The sequence below is a fragment of the Mastigoproctus giganteus genome, chromosome 11 (assembly GCF_048544385.1).
Source record: "Mastigoproctus giganteus isolate SK-2022 chromosome 11, ASM4854438v1, whole genome shotgun sequence".
Taxonomy (NCBI): Eukaryota; Metazoa; Arthropoda; class Arachnida; order Uropygi; family Thelyphonidae; genus Mastigoproctus; species Mastigoproctus giganteus.
In genome coordinates this window covers 36,138,073-36,161,215 of record NC_143585.1, presented here as the reverse complement: position 1 = coordinate 36,161,215, position 23,143 = coordinate 36,138,073, and the positions used below count along the sequence as shown (strand labels likewise).

Below are 23,143 nucleotides of genomic sequence, written 5' to 3'. Positions count from 1 at the left end.
AGCAGGCTTCTCAGTCTCTGATAGTATTTCTCAGTGAGGCAAGCCTTGATCTCTTGTGTTCTAGTTGTTGAGCCTACGTTAACATCGGATATTAGTAAGTCCCTCCCTCTTTAATGGCTTCCATCTCTTCTCCGGGTTTTGAATTACTCATTATTATATGGGACGCGAAAATTGTTCTATTTTTGTATCAGTAATTTTTGGTGCCCGTGGCGAAAAAGGTTCCCTATCACTGGATTAAACAATCAAAATAATATAAATCAAGTTAATGTACGTAATGCGTGACATTTCAGGCGCTTTAGATCATTTATTTCTTAAATTAATTAATTTAAGAAATAAAAATTATTTTCTGTGATTAATAAAATTAAAATGTAAATACTTGTTACCAATTATTTACTAATTTATTAACTAATAATATATAAAAGTAATTGTTTTCATTTCAATGCGACAAACAAAATATCCAGTGCTTCAACTTCAATATACTGTAAAGGGATATCCTATGTGATATATAGGGAAAAAATACACAATAATTGCCGCATTCTATTGGTCTGATTTAATGAAATTTACGATGTCTCCTCAAATATTTCCAAAAGAGCCAAATATAAAATTTCATGAAAATCTATTCACTGGGAGTAGAGTTATTAAACGCGGAAGACGGACGGACGGACATGGTGAAGACAATAAGCGCTTTACTCATATACGCTAACGCGCCTAAAAATTATATACTGTATATACCTTTGCAGATGTCTGGTTTACTATTAGCAATAAATTTTTAAAACATGTTCGAAATAATGAATTCTAAATTAAATAAATAAATAAAATATTCACTCATAAAAGGAAAGTGAGAATATGCTGTATGTTGTTATCGATCTGGGTGTGTTTATTTAAACAAAGGTATATTCGAATTAATTAAATAGAAATGAGGGACTCAAGAAAATTCTCCTGCTGGTAAATTCGCTTATTTCACACCATCTGAAGGAGCAGGAAACTAGACGCTATTGCGATTGAAGCCAACGTTGCGTGGCTTATTATCTAAACAGAGGAGTGTGCGAGCGGGTGGTAGTGACTTTAATGAACACCAAACAGGAGTCTTAAAGACAGCCGGATGGAACAAATGGGAGCACCAACTGTGCCTTTGTTACCCCTTATTTCATTGGGCCAAGACCAGAACATGAAGCTACTCATTTCTTCTCTGTTCGTTTCACACGGCTCTGAAGACCTTATTATCTTCAAAACAAGATGTCCTACGGAATAAACGAGACAATGCACGCGCCATACATTTGTTCTTAGCGTGAGAGTCTGTTAATAGCAGATAGATATAAAAGAGTTACGAGATAACTCCTCTCTGTCTTTTTCTCTCAACACAGTTTGAGTGAAATAAAACATGATTTTTTCTGTTTAACATTAGTGGCCAACAACAAACTTTGTTTCTATAACATTCTATAAACATGAGAATAAATGAGGGGGTGAATTCAAATTAATATGAAGCTACTCATGTGGCGTCCAGGTTTGTATAGCCTACAGTGATCGTCTGTTTCGCCCACCCCCTAACTTCAGCGTTCGTTCTTTGAGAAAAACCATGCAATTCTTTCACACTGAAACTGACTAACTCAGCCATAATGTGAGAAGAAAAACACAATTCCCATTTTGTAGCTTCTTAGCCACTGAGCTAGCCGCAATGGTTCTACAGGCTGTGAAAACTTTTCTGTTTGTAATAATTAATCAGCACGAACAAGATTCTCATTTAACTACAGTATATTGCAATAATAAGGATTATTGTTGTCTTTCTCAATAAGATACGTTTTGACAATTAAGTTCCAGAACTGGGTCCATTAACACATATCAAAGCGCGTAGGACTACGATGCAACGCGCCGTGGGAGCTGACCTATGCCCTACAAGGGCCAATGACGTGAAGAATTTTTATCAGCTTTTTTAATAATGTGACTGAGTTAGTCGATCTCAAGCGGGGTCGCAAGGTTCTCCCTGTGGGAAACTCAGATTTTTCGCCCAGCAGTAACAAACCAACTGAAGAACAAACGCAATTACAGACATAGTCTACTGATGCCTCAAAGTCTCAGTTGCTTTAGCGCTTAAGGCACACCTAATGCCAAATTACCCTCTACAAGGACATTTACGTGTAGTAAGTCGTTCGCAAGCAGTTGTGTTAGAACTGTTGTGTTGTTCAAGTCGTTGTCATTGTGTTAAGTGATGGAATAAAAGCAAACATTAAATTTTGTTTCAAGATGGGAGAAAAGTTAGACTGAAAGGTAGGAATTGATAAATCAACTACTTTTTTGCGTGTTTTTCATTGGTTTGGAAGAATTTTTCCTCGAGAATCTGAAAGATATCCAACAACATCTAATAAGTTCTTCTAACCCCATAAACGATCAAAAAATTCGCACACTGATTGCATCTGACTGTCGATCGAATGACTCTTCAAATGATGGGCCAAATTCACATTAACAGAGAAGCAGACCCGAAGCATGCGAACAGCTGATAATGATCTTCCTTGCTGTATTCAATCGAAACAGGTAGCGACTCTTGATGCATGGAACACCATCCACAAAGAAACAAAACATTGAATGACGATCAACGTGCTCTCCGAGACACAAAGATCTTTCAAAAGTCGAAATCACAGTGATTTCGATTACTTTCTTCGATAGAAGGGGGAATTATTCGCAAGGAATTTTTTCCACATATAAGACAGTGATAAGGACTACTATGCGCAAGTTGTAGATCGTCTGGTTAAAACAGTCCACCAAGTAGTAGTCCATCGAGCTCCCATTTTCTCAGTTTGAGGAAAAGGTTCTGTTGCAATTGTAAGAATCCTGAGCTGATTATCAAGGAGTTTTTGATAAATCGTGTGATTGTGGAGCTAATCACCACCCCCTTTCCCCCTTATTCACTTGATTTATCTTCCCCGGACTCCTTGTATTCCAAAATCAAATCCACGCTGAAAGGAAAACGATTTGAAGGTGCAAAGAACATTAAACGAAATGTGACAAAGATAACGTCAGTGGTCAATCCAAATGCTTTAAAATATGTTTCAAAAGCTCACGAACGAACTTACATTTCCTTTTTTTTTTTTTTTTTTTTTAATCAATTCAGTTGTGAAACTTAACTGTCAAACACTGTAATTTATTTACTATTCATAAACAATACTTGATAAGCTGGTAGTCCAAGAATTGCTAAAGAATGTGAAAACTGAAAGGAAAGTTAAAGATCTGCAGACAACGAAATTCAGTTGACTCGTAAGTTACAACAAAACTAGATTTTCCAGTAACTTACACCCTCTCCCCTTTTTCACAACTGCGCATGAACATGACACGCATGAAATCCTAAGAACCCAAGAAGGTGCGACCCGAATAGAGTAGGTGGCGGTAGTAAGTCACGGACAGCAGCGAGACACTCAGTCATGGAGTGAAAAATGTGTTTACTACCTTCCACTGGCAGTGTGGCTTGTCAATGGCAAGTTTTATTTATGTGTGTCAACAGGGGGACCCCGTGAAGCCTGTTACTGGAATGTGTGAAGCGATCGTACATCAAGCACATGGCAGCCTGCGCTGGTGGCATGGGGATAATTTTTTATCTTCTTTTCTTGATCATGAACGCTGAGTTCCTACTTTGTACTCTGACAGCTTCGCCATCTGGTGGGTCAAGAGGTTCCTGAGGGATTCACTGTCGCCTACAGTTTTAATCCAACAGGAAGAGCTGACTGTTATCTCCAGAACGTATTAAGACATCATTGTGAAATCACGCAATGCTTGTATAAGTCATAAAATACTTCAAGAGAGTTTAAATTAATGAGTCAGCTTAAAAAGTAAGAAAACGTTAAAGAAGTTATAAAATACAAGTTGATCACGATATAAGTTGAATTAAAGTTCAAATACATACACTGGCCAAAAAAATACGAACCATTATATTAAGATAGTCACAGACAGAAGAAATGCAAAGAAAACTGTTATGCGGAATGGGGACGTGTTGCCTCGTCGAATATAAAGACTGCACAGGCTATTCGACTGCAGTAATCTGAAGCCAGGAGGAACGCGCGTGATCCATCGGACTTTGAAAAAGGTCTTATTGTGGGTGCACGTTTAGCAGGAGCAGCCACGATTCAAGAAACGAAAGGCATAACTGGTTTCTCAAAAGCATCATCTCAAAGATTTATAATGACTGGGAAGCAAGCGATTCTTCCACATCTCAAAGGCGTAAATGTAGCAGAAAAAATAATACTTCAAGAGCAAAGCCGTCGTACTGTAAGGAGGACTGTAAGGAAAAATAGGACATCCAGAGTACAGCAAAATACATCCGAATTCAACCAAGCTCAGAACTGCCCATTTCAATCGTACCATGTGCAGGGAGTAGAATAAATTGGGCATTGACAGTTGCTTGCCTATTTGGAAGTCACTTGTTTCAAAGAAAAACAGAAAAATCCGCTTGCAGTGGTGCCGAGAACGTCGTGATTGGACAAAAGAACAACGGAAAAAAGTCGTGGTCAGAAGAACCACGATACACTTTATTTTGCACTGATGGTAGGCAGAGAGAGTAGCGGGAACCTCACGAAGCAATGAACCCTGTTTTGTTAAGACAACCCGAGCATCTGGAGGTGGTATCATGGTATGGGGAATATTTTGTTGGCACGGACTGGGTCCGTTGATACCAATGAAAGGTCGAATGTCATCCAGGGAGTTCCCGAAGTTTGTATCAGAACTACTACACCCATGCAATGTTACACTTTTATCTCAAAAGTAATGGCCACTTTATAGAAGACAATGCAACAGCGCATCGTGCCAGAATCGCGGAAGAATGGTTCGGAGAATATGAAACGGATTTCCACCATCTTCTCTGGCCCACACCTGATCATTTGAGCTCAATACTGCTGAGAATGTGTGGGATAGGCTGGAAAAGGCTATTCGGCAGCGAAGTCCTCTTCAACTTTGTCGCAGCTATGCAATGTTCTGTTGGAAGAATGGTTACAATAAGAGCAAAACTCACTAAAACACCTTATAGAATCCATGATGTGTTGTACACAGCATTACTGTTATTCGAAACAAAAGCGACCCAATTCGATACTGAATAAAGGTTTGTAATTTTTTGGCCAGTGTGCGTTTAATTATGGAAATATCAATTGCAAAACAATATTATTCGTTGTAATATTTGCTATAAAAGCAACTGGATGCTTGCTTCATACAGTAGTGCGCAACTTAGTAGTTGAGGGAGAAAGTTCAGTTTCAGTTTATATAGGTAGCGCTAACTTTTTGTAAGATTGTGCAAAGGTTAGCAGGGCAACCATTTCAAATAACATTGCTTATTTTGTTATTTTTCAAAAAAATAAAGATGTACATAGATCTTAGAATCAGATGTTTCGTGGTAAGATTCTTTTCCACTTATTCAATGATTGCTGTATTTGATATACATCTCCTACCAAGTACGGTTCTTGGGGTGGGAAAGAGATGAGCTAGTGTATATTTCTGAACTCATACCAGTGTGGTATTACTGCAAGAAGCCTCCCCACTAGCAAAACTTGCGAAGATTTGCACAATTTATGAATTTTGATTGCAATTTTATAAAGTGTGGTGTATTCTAAGTACCACCATATATATATAATAGTGGTATATATATATAATACATAGGTATAAACTTGAAAGTTAAAAACCTTTTGGCCGCACGCAAATATTTGTTTATAGATCCCAGAAATTCTTATTTGTCTGTCCTGTACCGACGTTATCAAAAAAAGGATCTTTAAGGGTTATTAGTGTCGAGGCTTGCTGTAGAATCGAGACACCCCCACCTTCAACATTTGCATTCTCTAACTATCTGTAGGTGGAGTTTATTGTTCTTTATAAAGAACTTAGCTCGATTCGTGCAGAGGGAGTCTCCCAAAGTCCAGAAGGGAGAGGAGAGATGTGGTTCCTTTTGAGAAAAAAAACAAACAAAACAAAACTGGGCTCTGGTGGTTGGTAAGGTAGTATATGTAACAAGTTAATATAACAAAAATATACAGATACCAGACTACAAAAAGTCTATGATACAAAATAAAGGTAAAAATAATCAATAAAAATAAAATAAGTTCAATGAACAAAATAAAAACAAAAAAGTTGAAATGCACATAAAATAAAAACATAAAACTTAAAAAAATATTCGAATACAGGACACTGTAAAATCTGGTAATAATTTAAAATCAAGAATTCTTTTAAAACCTGGCACATTTTACAATAAATAAATAAACAAACATTTCACTCCGGAATTATTAAAAGCAATTCGGTTCTGGTACTTGTGATCGCATTTGTTTTTTTAAGAATCCATGAGGAAAAGGATGACGTTTCTTTCTTCTAGTGCTATCGCTTATTCAGGAAACTTCATAGCTTACCATGAGCTGATCTTACAAATGTGTTTGGTCATACAGAGCTTGCGTGAGTCGGTGCAGCTGACAGTGAATAAAGAAAAAAAAAAAAAAAAAAATGGCCAGTGCAGCTAGAAAAATTAATGCTTCATTAAATCTATGGTTAATCTCTCCCTTAAACAACAATTTACTGACAGGTACAATCAAAACTGTCACAGCCATATTAAACATTTTTCAAGCAGATAAACATACATAGCATTCATTGATTATAAGAAAGCCTTTGACTGTGTGAAAAGAAATACATTTTTAGAAATACTAGTAGACGATGAATTCAATAGTAGTTGAATTGGAAACGAAATATCAAACTGGAAACCAATAAATCCTGGCATCTGACAAGCTAACTCTCTATCTCCATTACTTTTCAACATATACATCAGTGCCACTATTAGACACTGGAGACTAACAATCCACGGAATTATTACATTATAAAATGGTAATCACCTTGACACTTTGTTATATGCTGAGGACCAAGTGCTCCTGGCCAAAGGCGAGTTATAATACTCAATACACCATCTAAATCTTACCGCAAAATAATTTAACGTGGAAATATCAACTGCAAAAACAAAAATCATGGATTTTCATGGAAAGGAACCCGTCCGAAGCAAAATTTGTATTGGTAACACAATTCTCTAACAAGTAAATTGCTTTAAATATCTTGGCTACAGCCTGACTTATGAAAAATAAAACGATATTAGTAACAAATTCAACGCTATAACAGAGCACTTAGAATTATAAATCAAGTTTAATTCCCTTACATTAATTAGACAATTTAGATCGTTCCGGCCATAAAAAAAGCAAAAGAGAACGAGAGAGAGAGTCCCTCCCACTTTTCGTCCAATTTCCCTAAAACTTGCAATTGCCCAACGTAACCATTTCGTAGAATCAAAATGTCCAACAGTGTTGCCATGTTGTTGGATTAAATGTACCTGCTCGTTGATTCTCAGGCCACTCGCTACTTTAGAATCTGTAATTCAAGTTAGCATTCATCTATCAGAAGATGAAGCCGTTTCCATAGCGACCAGAAAAGACACGCAATTTATTAGCTTTGGTGAGGAGAGGGGAAAACTGTCATTTTGCAACTACTGTACTTCCCTCTCTCTTTCTCTTAGGGACTGGCACGCTACAAGAGTAATTGATTGTGATTTCCATACAGACTCGTGGTGATCGGTTGACCTGTAATACCGTCGCCATGGCAACTTACGGTCATTCTCTCTCTCTCTCTCTCTCTCTCTCTCTCTCTCTAAAACTAGAAGGAAATTGAAAGAATTATACAAACATAAGGCCTCTACTTGACCGTTGATAGACAAATAAAATTTTCAAAGACTACACGTCAAAATCTTCGATGTTTTAATTTTTCCAAATATTGTAAATTTTAACTTACATGAGCCACTCTTCGGAAGTTCTGAATACTCTGTCATCAATGAGGACTCCCTCATCCACCCATCTTGGAAACATTCTAACCACAGCATTTGCAACACTAACGTGCTTTCACATTTAACACACACAAATCGTGTAACTTTCTACAAGAAAAGCAAATTAGGTGGAGGTCACAGGTCAGGATTTTTGGGAACTGAGCGCCCTGGACAGCGATGTGACTGGAATCATCATCCTCCCTTTAGAAATGCGTGGTTTCTTGGTGTTAATGTGAGTCGGGGCCCTTAGAAAAGTTTTCAAAAAATAAAAAGCCCATAGTTCATAATATTGATAAAATAAAGGTAGTACGTTACAACGTCTTAGCATATGAAAATGTGAATTGCATTTGCCCTATGCCAGCTTGTTTTTTTTTTTTTTTTTTTCCCCACACTGTGGTCGATTTAGTTTAGTTAGTCTAGGTAGAAAACTGTATAATTTTTCTTCTCGAAACTCTGACTTTTCATCCCACAAAATCAAGAAACCATATAATACACGCAATATCAATCATGCCTATTGGTAAATCAGTCCCCCGGGAAATTCAGGCTTTTCGTCCAACAAAACAGGCAAATCGAGCAGAGAATACGCGCAATTCACGAACATAATACAGTTGGGTAACTGAATAAATATTCGGGTGACCCTAGTGTGACATTTACTTTTTCATTTAAGTACAACGAAAATTATTTTAAATAAGAAAATGGAATAAAAATTCAAATGCATTAATGTTCTATTTTTTGTTTCATTTTTTAAAACTTTATTTGTGAACCACTGGCATCTTGAAGTAATGAGATAAAAGATTCATTTTCTGCTTTTTTATAGCTTTTTAACCGTTTTATTTTAATTTTTAAAATTTTTAATTTTTAATTTTTTGCTTGTTTGTTTTCAGTACTTTTCTTTTTTCTGTTTTAATTTTTGTACTTTATTTTATTTTATTTTTTTACTTTTTTTATTGTTAACTTTATTCTCCTTTTTAACCTTTTGCCTTTTTTTTTATTTTATTATTTTTCTCTCTTATTGGTTTATTTTTAGGCGCGTTCGCATATATACGAGGTGTGGCAATCAAGTTCTCGGACTGGAGCAATAAAAAGAACACAAAGTGAAGAAGCTCAAAAACGGTTTTATTTTCACCACCTGATTGAATATTCTTAATACTCTTAATATTCTTAATTCTGAAATAGTCAGCGAAGGCGTACAAAGAGGTGATGTTCAGTTCGGGTTACGTTTTTCTTTATATCCTAAACATTCGAAATCTCTTTCCTTTGAGGATAGTTTTCACCCTGGGAAAGAGGAAGAAGTCCGTTGGTGCTAGATCAGAAGAGTACGGTGGATGAATGATCTGTACAATGTCATGTGTCTTCAGAAATGTCTTTACAATAAATGCTGAATGGGCGAGAGCATTGCCGCGCAACAAGAGCCAGTTCCTTTTCTCTCAAAATTGTGGCCTCACCCGGAAAATGCACTTCAATAGTCTTTGAAGCACCTGTACGTAAAACACAGCATCAACTCTGTCCCCTTCAGATACAAGTTCCTTGTGAGTTCCTTGTTTGTCGAAAAACATGATCAGCGTCGTCTTGATCCTAAACTTCTGTAAACGAAATTTGTTGGGCTTGGTGACAATCTTGAAGTCCACTGCATGCTCTAAAGCTTCATCTCTGGGTCGTACTGAAACACCCAACACTCATCTCAAGCGACAGTCTTGACAAGTCTGGATGAAGTCTTCGCATGATGACACTCTTCGTTGCTTCTGCTCATCGGTGAAGCTGTGCTCCACAAATGTTTCAGACCTTCCTTTCCCTAACTCTTTATGCAGATTTGATGAATCTCCTTATTCATATCTAACTCATCAGCCATCATTACGAGGATCAAATGACGACCTCTTGTCACACAGTTTTCCGAACTTTTGCCATTCTTTCCTCATTTCGAGAGTCGACGGACGCCCACTTCTTGGGTCATTGCGAAAATCCTCACCTCTGTCTTTGGACCCTTTATACCATTCAAACACGTTGGTATGAATTAATTATTCATCACCATAAACACTTTTTAACGTTTCATAAGTTTCTGGTGCAGATTTTCCCAGTTTAAATTTGATATTCGTTCGTTGCAAAATCGCGACACGGAACGCTAACACTACTAACGAAATTGGTTGTTACTTGCAACCTGGCAGCCTACTAACATCATCCATTGGAAGAAGTTTGAACTAAAACAGACCACTTCGGTTTATTTTCACACTCAAATACAGCAGCAGCACCAGTCCGGGAACTTTATTGCTACATCTCTTAAATGCTAAGCGCCTATTGTCTTCACCATGTCCATCCATCCGTCCATCCGTCCGCATGTGACAGCGGAACTCCCAATAGACGGATTTTAGTGAAATTTTGTATATGGGCTTGTTAAAAATATTTGTCAATCCAGCCCAAATTTCATTAAATTCGAAGAAAGAAATTAGGCAATTGTTATTTCTCTTTTCCATACAAATTGCATAGAAAAGTAACAAACTGTATAGTTAAGTTTAGAAAATGTAAATCTATACAATTTTATTAAGTGTTCTATAAAGTTATAATCTTCAGTTATTAATTGATAAGAAGATAACTACTTGTATACTTCTATCACTTTTCATTTCTAAAAATGAAAGAAAAAAAAAACTTTTAATTAAAAAATCGATCGCGCTGAAATGTAACGCAGTGCGTACATTAGCTAACTTGTTTATTGTTTTCCATTGCTGATATTTGAAAATATATCCATTAAAGACAGCTTGGTTTTCGAAAACCATCTAAAACTTTTCCACGTTGCAAATTGTTGGTCCATCCAGTCTTCCCATCGTAACACGGTGAGGTTTCCACATTTAGTCTTTTTAGCCACAAACAAGAGACGGCTTAGGGTCGTGCGTGTGCCATAAACGTATTTCCACAGCCCTTTCACCCTTCTGTTGAATGAAATCTGATCGCAGCAATTCAAACATAAATTGGACTGTTTTACTTTCCCACGAAGGTGAAACCGAAGCGATTGTTGAAAGAGTTTCGCTAGCCCAGATGAGGTGGGGAGAAAGAGATTAAAGGGATGGGTGTACAGCAATAGCTAATGAATGCGACTACCTCCCGAACTTCATTTCGTCTGGGTCAGTAAACAACGTCACTACAAAAAGAAGCGATAACTGGGGTGACACACGCCAATGGGAATATTGCTGACTGAATAAAGATCCCATTAAAAGCGCATAAACAAAAGAGTCTTCCCTTATTTGACATTTTAGGATGCTTTTTATTCCTTTTTTGCCATATACTTTGGGAGTTATTAAGCCGTAGAAATTAAGTTTAAAGCTTAAAGGAATACAGAAACAAAATATTTGAAGGGAGTTGCATCATAAATAAGTTCTATTTTTGTAATTTTAATTATTGAAATTGATTTGGACTATTATTTGAAATTGACTTTTTGAGCACTACTTTACACCATATTTGGTTTCTTTAATGATAAGTTATACTGTACTTTGTTTTGCATTAATGTACGAGCCCTGAGTACGAAGGGATTATTTATTTAGTAGTAGTAATAGTGACAAATAATGCAAGAAAGCATCCATACCCCTCCAAGAATTTCTCCAGGTCTTCCTTGAATTTATTCAAACCACCCACTTCCACAATAACAGATGGAAGTCTGTTCCGACAATTAACCACCAGCTGGCTGAAGGCAAACTCCAGCACATCTATCCTGCAACCATCCTTCCTCAACTTAAATTCATGCCCCCTCATATGTGTAGTCTTAGCAAGAAAAAGAATGCCATTCATATTCAGCTTACTCAATCCATTTAAGCACTTAAACGCCTTACTCAGATCATCCCTTAGATGCCTAGTCTCTAGACGCTGCAATTTGCAGAACTGGAGCCTTTCTAGCTAAGAGCACCCTTTTGTTCCCTTTGCCAATCTGGTTGCCCTTCTTTGAACATGTTCGAGAAGATCTACATCCTTCCTGAAGTGAGGCCTTCACGCCTGTATATAATACTCAAAATGTGCCTAACCATGGTTTTGTACAAAGGGATAATCACCTCCTTATCCCCATCTAGCAAAGTTTCTGTATATCACTGATAAAACCTATAGTTGCCTTGGCAGCACGTCTGCACTGTTCACAGAATTACACATCTGATTGCACAATTACCCCTAGGTCTTTTTCATTTTCCACTATCCTGAGTGTAGTGCCACCAGTTGATAAGTCACTCTGAGATTACTGCTACCCATATGTAGTACTTTGCATTTGTCAGTTAAACTTCAACTGCCATTTCTCAGCCCATCGACCCAATTTTCATAGATCTTGTTGTAGTAGCTCACCCTGATTACTGTCGTTAACCACCCTAACCACCTTTGTATCATCTGCAAACTTTGACATTAAGCCTGAAATACCTTCATCAATATCATTAATAAATATTGAAAATTATGGGCCCAGCACTGAACCCTGGGGGACTCCAGTGATAGCATTAGTTCACGAAGAGCAGAGCCTACTGATAACCACTCTGTCTTCTTCCACTTAACCATCCCATTATCCATAGCAGTAACTTGCCCTTAATGCCACATTGCTCCAGTTTATGCAGCAGTTATGTGCAACAGTATCAAAAGCCTTCTTGAAATCTAAGTATATGATATCAAAATTAATTTCTGCATCCAGTTCCTTGGTCACAGCATCATAGTAACCTATCAGATTGATTAATCCAGATCGCCCCCTTAACAAATCCATGCTGTGACTGCGGTATAATTGCATTCCTGTCCAGATGGTCCTACATTACTTCTTTAACTAGTGACTCCATTATTTTCTCTTGAACAAGTTTTAAGCTAACAGTCTGTAATTACTCATGTCATCATTTATTTGATCCCCCTCTATAAATCTGGGATACATTCGCACATCTCCAGTTCACAGGGACCTCTATTTGTGGAGGGAAGTCACATGTTACTTTTCAACACATAGTCTCCTTTGGAGTCAATAAAATTTCGGCACCGACACTGCAATGCCTTGATCCAGCTGCAAAGAAAATTTACCTTTGGGCCTTCAGGAATGCATCCAATGCAACAATGACATTACTATTTGTGGGAAAATGGATGCCAGGGCATTTTTTCAAATTATGAATAAGTCCAATGGTGTTACACCTGGTGCATATGGGGGGAATGATCCAAGATTTCAAGGCAGCGCTCATATAGTGCAGCCATAGCAATGACATCAGATCGTGAGCAGGGACGTTCTTCGGATAGAACAAGGCTCCTTTGCTGTGTTTTCCTTAGCGTTTGTCAAGAAAACGCCTCACAAAGTCTGTGTAATATGTCCTTGTGAATATCTGGTCTTTCTGAAGGTAATCTAGCAACACTCCACAGCTTTCCAAAAAAACCAATGTCATTGCCTTGCCAGCAGAAGGAATCGAGTTGGCTTTTTTTAGAACGGGCGAAGAGTTTTCACTGTTTGGACTGCTTCTTTGTCTATGGCTCAGGTGGCAGCAGTAGTTTGGTATGGGGGTTGTTTTCCTGGGATCTCTTGGAACCCTCATAACCCGAGACCGTGTTCTGAGTGCTAAAAACTACCTGTCCATCGTGGCTGATCAGGTACACCCCTTCATGGCGACTGTCTTCTCAGATGGCACAGGTGTCTTCCAGCATGATAAAGTGCGCCCTTCCACGTAGCCAGTATTGTTCGAGAGTGGTCAGTCGAACACAAAAATGACTTCCAGATGCTGCATTGGCCACCACATTAGCCAGATATAAATCTATAGAACATCTATGGGACTATGTGGATTCAAAAATTCAGCGTTTCGATCCTCCACCACGGACTGTCGCAGATCTACGGAACGCAATCTGGCGACATGGTACAACGAACCTCCTGCGACATTCAGAAGCCTTATAGAGTCTATGTGTCGCGGTGTAGAGACGGTAGTGACCTAGCCACTAATACGTAGGTGGTCATAATGTTTTGACCGGACAGTGAATATTTAAGGACATCGAATGAAAAATAAGAAACTTGTGGACATATAACAGATTGACTACGTGTATCTGCTACGCTTGTTTGCTTATAGCACTCTATTTTCTCAGTTTTTTTTCTATTTAAACGTATACAAGCTGTTATTGAAGAAGCAAGGGCTTCCACCACGAAATATGCTGCTCAAAAAAAGATACTAACGAGTTGCAAAAAGAAGCGACAGCACTTGGCAGGTCTAATGGACACATTGTTAAAGAATAGGCCTGTCGTAGCCGAGTGGTCAGAAGCGAGAATGGAGCAGCACACCAATGAAGTTATTGGTTTTATTTAGAGAGACGCGGTACGCGGTATCACAAAATTTGATAACACCTGCTTTAAGCTACGAAGATTTTCTGGATGGCCAAAACATGATATTTACTATGACTTCACCTTTATTTATTTTTATTATTTTTTGTCTACAGTTTGATTTTTTTTTTTTTTTTTTGCGTATGTTCTTAGAGATATTTTCATTTATTTTCAGGTGCCATCAAATGCAATTCTGGACAGTCTATTGCAAAGAACGAGAATGACTCCTCAATGGACTGAAGCTGGATTCTCAGTCAATTGGCTACCCTTAAAGTTGCACGACTTTATCAGGTTTCATAAACTTAAGCGAAAGAGCAAAAGTAAAAGGGGTGACCAAGAATTCAAATGTTGTTGAGAGGTAGAGAGATTCAAATGTTTAGTCTGAAGTTCTGGGAGAGGATCTCAGTGCCAGCAGATTTCATAAAATAGAAAATGTTCCGTGCAGTTCATTTGATTCACCTGCTAACACGCAAATATAATTTTGTAAGAGTGGAATTTTGTGCAGATTTAGTTGCTGGTGCAGCGGAAGAGCACGTGAAATAATTAAGGTAATTCACCACTTTCCCAAATGCCCTATATAGAGCTTCAGAGCTCTGCTAGCACTTATATTGTCCAAAATTAACGATTAAGAGATCATCAGAGAAGAGGAATTTGCTCAAATGCGAATCCAGCAATCAAATTGATGTTGATATAAAAGAATTAAGCAAAAGAGATTATTTTTTAAATTATTGATTGTACTTTTCTGTCACTGAAAAACAACATCAATTACACAAGATGCATGCCACTTGTAGCACGTGCAATTCTTGTCAGTGGTACACCTTTCGATTTGAAAGAAATTATGTAATTATACAAGATGAAGACAAACACAGCTTACATTACACTGTTATCGTTAGAAATTACAACCCTAGTTTTATCACCTGTGACGTCATTTTAGTGTAGATAGATAGGGGGCGCTCCTCACGGCATCGCTTTTGTAAGGACGGCCATTGTTCGTTAACCAATATTACATGTACCGGGGGGGGGGGTTATAAAATAAGTTTCCCTATTCAGGAGACCCTAGTGTCAAAACGGTTACAGTTAGAGCTGTGAAATTATGTCATTTAGGGTATGAGAAAGCGATTTGTAGAAGAAAAAATTTTAGTTAAAATTTCCACCACCAGGGAGAAAACGGCGCTGCACATATGTAAAAGTTGTCATTTACTTCAAGACGCACTGCTTACGCAAATGACATGCTGTTAGATAAAAGCAGAAAGGCCAACGCCACCGTCAATAACCATTATGGATCTTACAAAAAAGGAACGTGCTCTTTTAGTAAAACTGTTCTACCAGAATAATAGTAACGCTAATGCAGCACTACGTGAATATTGCAAACTTAAAAGGTTTGCGTAAAGGACCTTTGACGTCAGTGGAGCTTCGAAAAATAATAAAGAAATTTGAAGCGCCCGACCAGGGAGTTAGGTGTAATTCCAGGCAAGGGACTGGATGACCACGTATCGGAACGGAGTAGTGGCGGTTGCAATGATCAGAATGCGAAACACTACCAGTCAGCCTGACAGATGTATGTCAAGTGACTTGAACCTTCCTTCGTCTACTGTACGTAAAGTGCTTCGAATAATTTTACACTGGTTCCCATACAAGTTCACGTAGTGCAAGAACTAAAGTTTTGTGATCAGCAACCAACAACGAATAGACGATTTCTCTACGATTTCTGGCTTGTATGGAACTTGACAATACATGGGCTCGGATGACCTTGTGGTCTGATGAGGGATATTTCACTCTTCATGGGGCTGTAAATGCACAAAACTGCCGAATATTCTAGTCCATCTACTGTGCATGGAAGACCACTACAAAGTCCATACGTTACAGTATGGTGTGGATTCACAGCAGAGTTTATAATCGGACCATTTTTCTTTGAAGAGTCTACACCTCATGGCCTCCGTAAGGGATACGGTAACTAATGAGCGGTACTGCGCTCTTCTAAGAGATCACATTATTCCCGCTCTGCAAGAAAGACAATGCTTGGAAACCATAGGGTTCATGCAAGATGGTGACCCTCCCCACGTTGGTGGACAAGTGAAGGAACTACTCCGTTCAACGTTCGGAAATGATCGCATCATTTGTAGAGACTTTCCGCAGTTCTGGCCAGCCCTCAATCCTACCAGATCTCAATCCCTGTGATTTCTGGCTATGGGGATACCTGAAAGACAGAGTTTACCGTGGCGGTATGCAGATGCTTGTCAATTTTAAAGAAAGCATTAAACAGCATGTAGCCAACATCCCCAATGAGATGGTACGCGAAACTGTGTCGCATGCAGTCCTCTGTTTTCAGACTCAAGTGAAGGAAAGTACATAGAACAATACCTGTAGATGTCTAAGTTCTGATATTACAATCCAATCCTAAGTTAAGTATTCTAACTCATGTTTACAGTGCCAATTTATCCCCTGGTGGCGGATATTTGATTCCCCCTCCCTACAAATCGCTTCCCCATGCCCTAAATGGCATACACACCGATTTTCACAGCCCTATTTCTAACCGTTTTGACACTACCGTCTCCTGAATAGGGAAACTTATTTTATAACCACCCGGTATATTGTAAAAGTAAAATTGCTTTCTTTTTTTTTTTTAGTTCAAGCACTTAGAATACCTTTAAGTATTAGAAAAATATTAGGCTGGCTGTTCCCTTTAAGAGCCTAACCTTATTTTTTTGTTTACAGAAAAGTGATGACCGAAAGTATATGAATTTTTTTTTTGATTTTCGATTTGTCTTGGAAGGCTGGGTGGCGGTACTGGCTGCTGTCTATGCTGAAAGCAGTTACGTGCTCCTGAAATTTATCTAGAAAATGTGGTATTAAGATTTATTTGATTTTCTTGGTGATCATCTTGTTAACGAAGTTATATTGTAGTATGATTGAGTGTTTTTTCACGATATCAGGTAATATTTAACTACTTATACTGCAATTTGCAGAAACTACTACTATACTACTTTAAGTAATATTTAACTACTTAGCAACTAAACAAACCCTTAGCCATAATTATGAGAGCATCCTTGGACTCAGGGGAGGTTCCTACGGACTGGAGATGTGCAAATGTATCCCCATTTCACAAAGGGGGATCGAAGGGTGACACGAGTAATTACAGACCAGTTAGTTTAACTTCTGTTCCGGGTAAAATAATGGAGTCGCTGGTTAAAGATGCATTGCAGGATCATCTAGACAAGACTGCAGCAATAATTCAGACACAGCATGGGTTTGTTAAGGGAAAGTTGATTGGTTATTATGATGTGGTTACAAAGGAACTGGATGCAAAAAATAATTTTGATATCATATATTTGGATTTCAGGAAAGCTTTTGACACTGTTGCGCATGAAAGACTATTGTACAAATTGGAGCAGAATGGTAATGGTATTAAGGGTAAGTTGCTACAATGGATAAAAGGATGGTTAAGTGGGAGAAGACAGAGGGTAGTAATCAATGGGTGCTGCTTTTCGTGGATAATCACCTCCTTTTCGAGAGAAAAGGAGGTGATTATTCCTCTGTATAAGGCAATGGTCAGGCCACGCCTGGAGGCCTCATTTTAGGAAGGATGTAGATTTGCTTGAGCGTGTACAGAGAAGGGCAACAAGATTGGTGAGGGGAATGAAGGGATCCTCTTACCAAGAGAGGCTTAAGTTCTGCAAATTGCAGTGGCTGGAGACTAGGCACCTGCGCGGTGATCTGATTGAGGTGTATAAGGCCTTGAATGGGTTGAGCATGCTGAATTCTGATGGGATCCTTCCACTTGTTCAGATTACGAATCTAAGGGGGCATAAATTCAAATTAAGAAAAGACAGATGTAGAATAGATGTGAGGAAATTTGCCTTAAGCCAGCGGGTGGTTAATTGCTGGAACAAGCTTCCATCTGTCGTTGTGGAGGTTGATAGGTTGAATAAATTTAAGGAGGAACTGGACAGGCATTTGGAGGGAATGGTGTGATTTTTTTTTTGGCTGATGCTGCATAAGCTCATACACTTGTTTTCTTGCATCACATGCCACTACTACAACTACTTAAAGACATTAGGTTATTTTTGACAGTTGGAACGTTCTTCGTTCTAACCGTCAGTTGATTTTACCTATGCTACAGCATAGCGTAAATACTTAAATTTTTTAACTGGTTATAATTTAAAATCCTGATGTTTAGAGACTGGAAGACGTTAATTAATGAGAACAGTCTTACTGTTCTGTGTGCCAAGGTTTAAATCTAAGGAAATAATGTAAACTGTAAAGGAGGATTCAATAAGCTTTAGGTAGTACGCTGTACTACCGTTTACTTTGCTCAAAGTTTAGATTTGCGGATTCTCACCAAAGGATAATGGCTAAGGGTTAAGAAGGCGCAAAGGACAAAGGTAAGATTCGAGAAAGACATTTCTAATTATGCTTTTCGTCTTCCACTCATGCAATGAGTGGAAGACAAAGAAAGTCGATTCTCCGAGAACGAGACGGCAGAAACGTTTGCCCATGCTGAGGTAAAAATTTTTCCACGCTAACGTTGTGATGCTTTCAATAATCACTGTTCCGACTTTAATGTTACAAAGACAGATCAAATTAAATATGCATAAAATATGCAGCGTTGTTAGTAAAAAAAAAAAAAAAAAAAAAAATACTCCTATTATATGCACTAATGATTAAACGGCTACAATTTGTATCTGCTTATGCACAAATGCATATAACCCGATGTCAAGTAAAACTATAATACTCTATTTTCAAAAAGTGCATTTAAATTTCTCTCAAAGTTAATACACTTTAAATAAATTTAATACACAATAACCGCTTTAATTTTTCCAAATACCAGATCAGCCAATGCATGAATGCTAGCGGCACTGCTGAGAGTCACCCTTCGATAAAAAGCAGAATATAATATATCCTACTTTTTATTGAAGGTATGGATCTATATTATAGCATCCACACTGTGGTACTGTATATCTAAAAACCTGAAACTATTGCTTCCATTATTTTCTTAGTTACTTTACTTGTCGTTAGATGGCGTCACTGAACAGGCATGCTTAAAAATTGTGCGCCAATAAGGAAGCAGTTCCAAATTTTTATATCTTAAACCCTTAAAATATTTCAATAATTTCATCTCTCCCTTTCCGGATCAATTACAAATAAACAGATCTGAGATAAAATTCAGCTAATGAATATACATTGTTTTTTTTTTTAAATGAATATATACTGTAAAGAGTTATACCTCTGGTTTCTAGTTGTCGAATATTTGTGTAGTAATTGTTTAAAAACACTTTCAAAAACAACTGGCCTCTCTATTCTACGTACTGTATTTAAATTTTCGTGTGGTTAATGATTAAAAGAAAGACTGATAAGTTAAAATTAAAAATGCTACCTCCTGAAATGCATTTCATTGAGTGCGTCAAAACTTGCCAACTGACAACAAAACATAAAATTGAATACGGTGACTCGAATAAACATAATGGCAAGAGAAGAATTAAATCTTATCGTAAACTTACTGTCAGTGCCATGTTATACAATGCGCACTTGGAAGATAAGTGTTCTAAATATTAGGAGAAATCTCGACGAACAGAAAGCTCGATTCTGATTGGCTAGTAGAGAACTTAACTTTCTCAGAGACATCTGACACCAGAAAAATCTATCGGTGATCTAGAATTTAAAATTCACGCATTTTCCAATTTATATTTCATTATAGCGAATGCTTTCATGGTGCGAAGTTCATAATCGTTATTTAATTTAATTAGGATTTCGGCATTATCTAATTGTGGTTTATGATCATGATCACGTGCGATGTTGTAAGTTCTCTAATTCCGTTTCCGGTATATATATGCTGTATGGAATAAAATTGGTGAAATGAATGGAATAAAATGATAAAAAACATTAAATAAAATGGATTAAATAAATAAAACAACAGAATGCATATAAATTTTGTACACATATGATTTTTAATTCCGCATCCGTGCAGCTAAAAATATTCCTGAACTTTGATAAGCCTTTAATCAAAATTTAGGCCTATTAAGATTTTTTTTTTTTTACATAGCGAAATAAGAAACTTAAAACGTAAAAATATATAAATATGTTATAACGAAAGTATATATTTGACTAAATACAGCCAGCTAAATGATAACTGTATATTTATAATACACATAGAAATTTAGCTAAACCGAATATTAATTACCTGGAAACACGACATTGAAGTACTCCTACGGTATTCTCTTTCAGAATTAAAAATTACTACTACTTAAAATATTCCTTATTAAAATGACTTCGTAATAGTGTATTTATTAATAAAAAATTTGTAAGAAAGGTGATAAACAAATTTACTTATTGACAAAATAATTTCAATCAAAATAAAACTACAGTTCTAAAGTGAACTTATCTTCTGCTACTTGCTTTGCTCACATTTTAGCCTTCTGCGTTCAAAAATAATTACAAGTGGCATACGAATGTGAATTTAAAAAAAAATAATAAAATAAAATAACAATAAATGCATTTATTGGGTGAAAGAAAATGGTGATTAAAATATATATAAAGAAAAAAGATAAATAACGCATAATCAATTTTTAATGTCACATTTTTTATACTGGTTCTAAATTTTGGTTATTATTTGTTTTGCACCAAAGTAACTAACGCTGTGAGGCGTAACTGTATTGTAACTATAACTTTATTTTGATAAAAAGGCACACATAAAAAAAACGTATAATTTGAATATTATAATTAGAAGCTTAACTACACTCACGAATCCTCCATCACAGTGCAGTACTATAGTAGTTTCATCGCTTGTTTGGAGAATTACGAGTTCAAATTCCGTTGGAGATTGGGTGAATTCTTAAAGGCCCTTGAACCAAGGTTGTAACTATATGAAATCTCAGGCGGAGGGAGTAAGTTTCCGCAGTGAGTTACTCTGGGGTTTATAGTCTGCACAATATGCAAATCACCTAGGGTACACATACTTTCAGCAAATTATGAAAACTTATTCAGTTTTAATAAAACTGAATAAGTTTCATTAAAAAAACATCATCCGTTGTTCAATTGCTCTGCTTGTATGCCAATGTGTAATGCACTTGGTTGTGACAGGCTGTCACCCTCATGGATAGCACAGTTGGTATAATACTGTCTTCCCCACAAACCAGGTGGAAAAGAACTGAATTTGAATTCGGTCAATGATGCGAGGAATTTTTATTGACCTTTTTCAAAACACGAAAAAGATGCATAAAAATGAGTCAGTTGCCCTGAGTTAGTTAGTTTCAGACGAGGATAGTATGGTTTTCCACCAGAAAACTCGGATTTTTCGTCCAGCAAACAGCAAATCGACCACCTGCTTTTTGCTGACAGACATTGTATGCCTATTAGCAAAAAGCAAAATGGTACGATTACAAAAAAAATCAAATTATTTATTAGGGTCACCCGTAATTGATTACATCTACCCATGAGTCTTGTGTCTGTAAATTGCGTGTGTTCTCTGGTCGATTTGCCTGTTTTGCTGGAAGAAAAATCCGAGTTTCTGGAGAAAAAACCTTGCTATCTACGTCTGAGACCGACTAACTCAGCCAAGGAGTGAAAAAAGCCCATTAAAGTTCCTCGCGTCATCGACGGAAATCGAACCCGGGCATTTCACACCCGGTGTGGGGAGGATGGTGATGATACCACTTTGCTACCCACACAGAATACGGTATGATTACAGCGAGTCCAGAAACACTAACACTGGACAATAGAAGATTAGAAAAATGCTGTCTGATCTGAAATCCCGGTACCTATTGTTTTTTGCTGATAGGATAAGAATATAGTAAAAAAAGCCTGAATGCATAGACCATCCTACCAGGTATCAGCGATGCAGGCTATGGCAGTGTTTTCGTGTTGCACATTAGATGGTACCCTTGTTACCAATGGAGTAACATTTGCATGCCTCAAGTTCCAAACAGATATATCCCTTCATGATTGCAATATATTCATCTGCAAATAGGTTTTCCCAACAGGATAATGTTCCATGTCTCTGGGGTAGAGATCCGAGACTGTCCAATTTGCAACTGTGGGAGTCACGCTTTTGATACTCGCTGAATCCATGCTACAAATCCAGGCTGTTCTGAGAGGGCACCTACTTGCTATTGGATGGGAGGATCTAATAAAATGGTCACTCAGCGTACATGCAACTATCAGCATGTGATGTGTGCAGAGGCACAATCAGTAGTCTGTAGTTTTGTTGTTGTCTGTAAGAAACAAATTTACCTACTCCTCTTCCAAAACAGTAACAGGGAAAATGTATCCTGATACGATGCGATGAGGAATGAAATTATCAAAGCATTCCCAATGAGAAGGGCGACTGTTTTGAATGGTTCCATAAAGATGGTTGGCTGCTATATTACATCTATGCATTCAGATAATCGCTGGATGAACAGTTCTATGCTAGATTGGAAAGTGGAGGATCAGTAGAATAGTCACCAAAAATCCAGACTTTATATGTCTGAACTTTTGCCTCTGGTGGTATCACACTGCAAATAATTCAGAAGGGAAATCACGGACACTTTTTCCGATGAACGTGTATTGTGAAAGAATTTCTAATTTTTGGTAGAAAACTGGTGGTATTGTGCTCTACACCTTTAAAACACTCATGAGTCACACTAAAAGGATGTAGTAGTAGTAGTAATGACATGTGATGCAAGAAAGCAAGTGTATGAGCTTATGCAGCACCAGCCAAAAAAAAAAAAAAAAAAAAATCACACCATGCCCTCCAAATGCCTGTCTAGTTCCTCCTTAAATTTATTCAACCTATCAACTTCCACAATGACAGATGGAAGTTTGTTCCAGCAATTAACTACCCACTGGCTAAAGGCAAATTTCCTCACATCTATTCTACATCTGTCCTTTCTTAATTTGAATTTATGCTCCCTTAGGTTCGTAATCTGAACAAGTGGAAGGATCCCATCAGAATTCAGCATGCTCAACCCATTCAAGGCCTTATACACCTCAATCATATCACCGCGCAGGTGCCTAGTCTCCAGCCACTGCAATTTGCAGAACTTAAGCCTCTCTTGGTAAGAGGATCCCTT

The 23,143-nt window shown here is 37.5% G+C and overlaps 1 protein-coding gene across 1 annotated transcript in view; it reads right to left on the bottom strand.

The window, feature by feature from the left end:
• Window positions 1-19,408, bottom strand: part of LOC150077905 (fibroblast growth factor receptor-like 1) — a 131,286-nt gene extending 111,878 nt beyond the window's left edge. The window contains exon 1 of the mRNA XM_090384784.1: window positions 19,321-19,408. The gene's annotated coding sequence lies outside the window, so the exon portion shown is untranslated. The remainder of the gene's footprint in view (window positions 1-19,320) is intronic.
• Window positions 19,409-23,143: the final 3,735 nt, after the last annotated feature.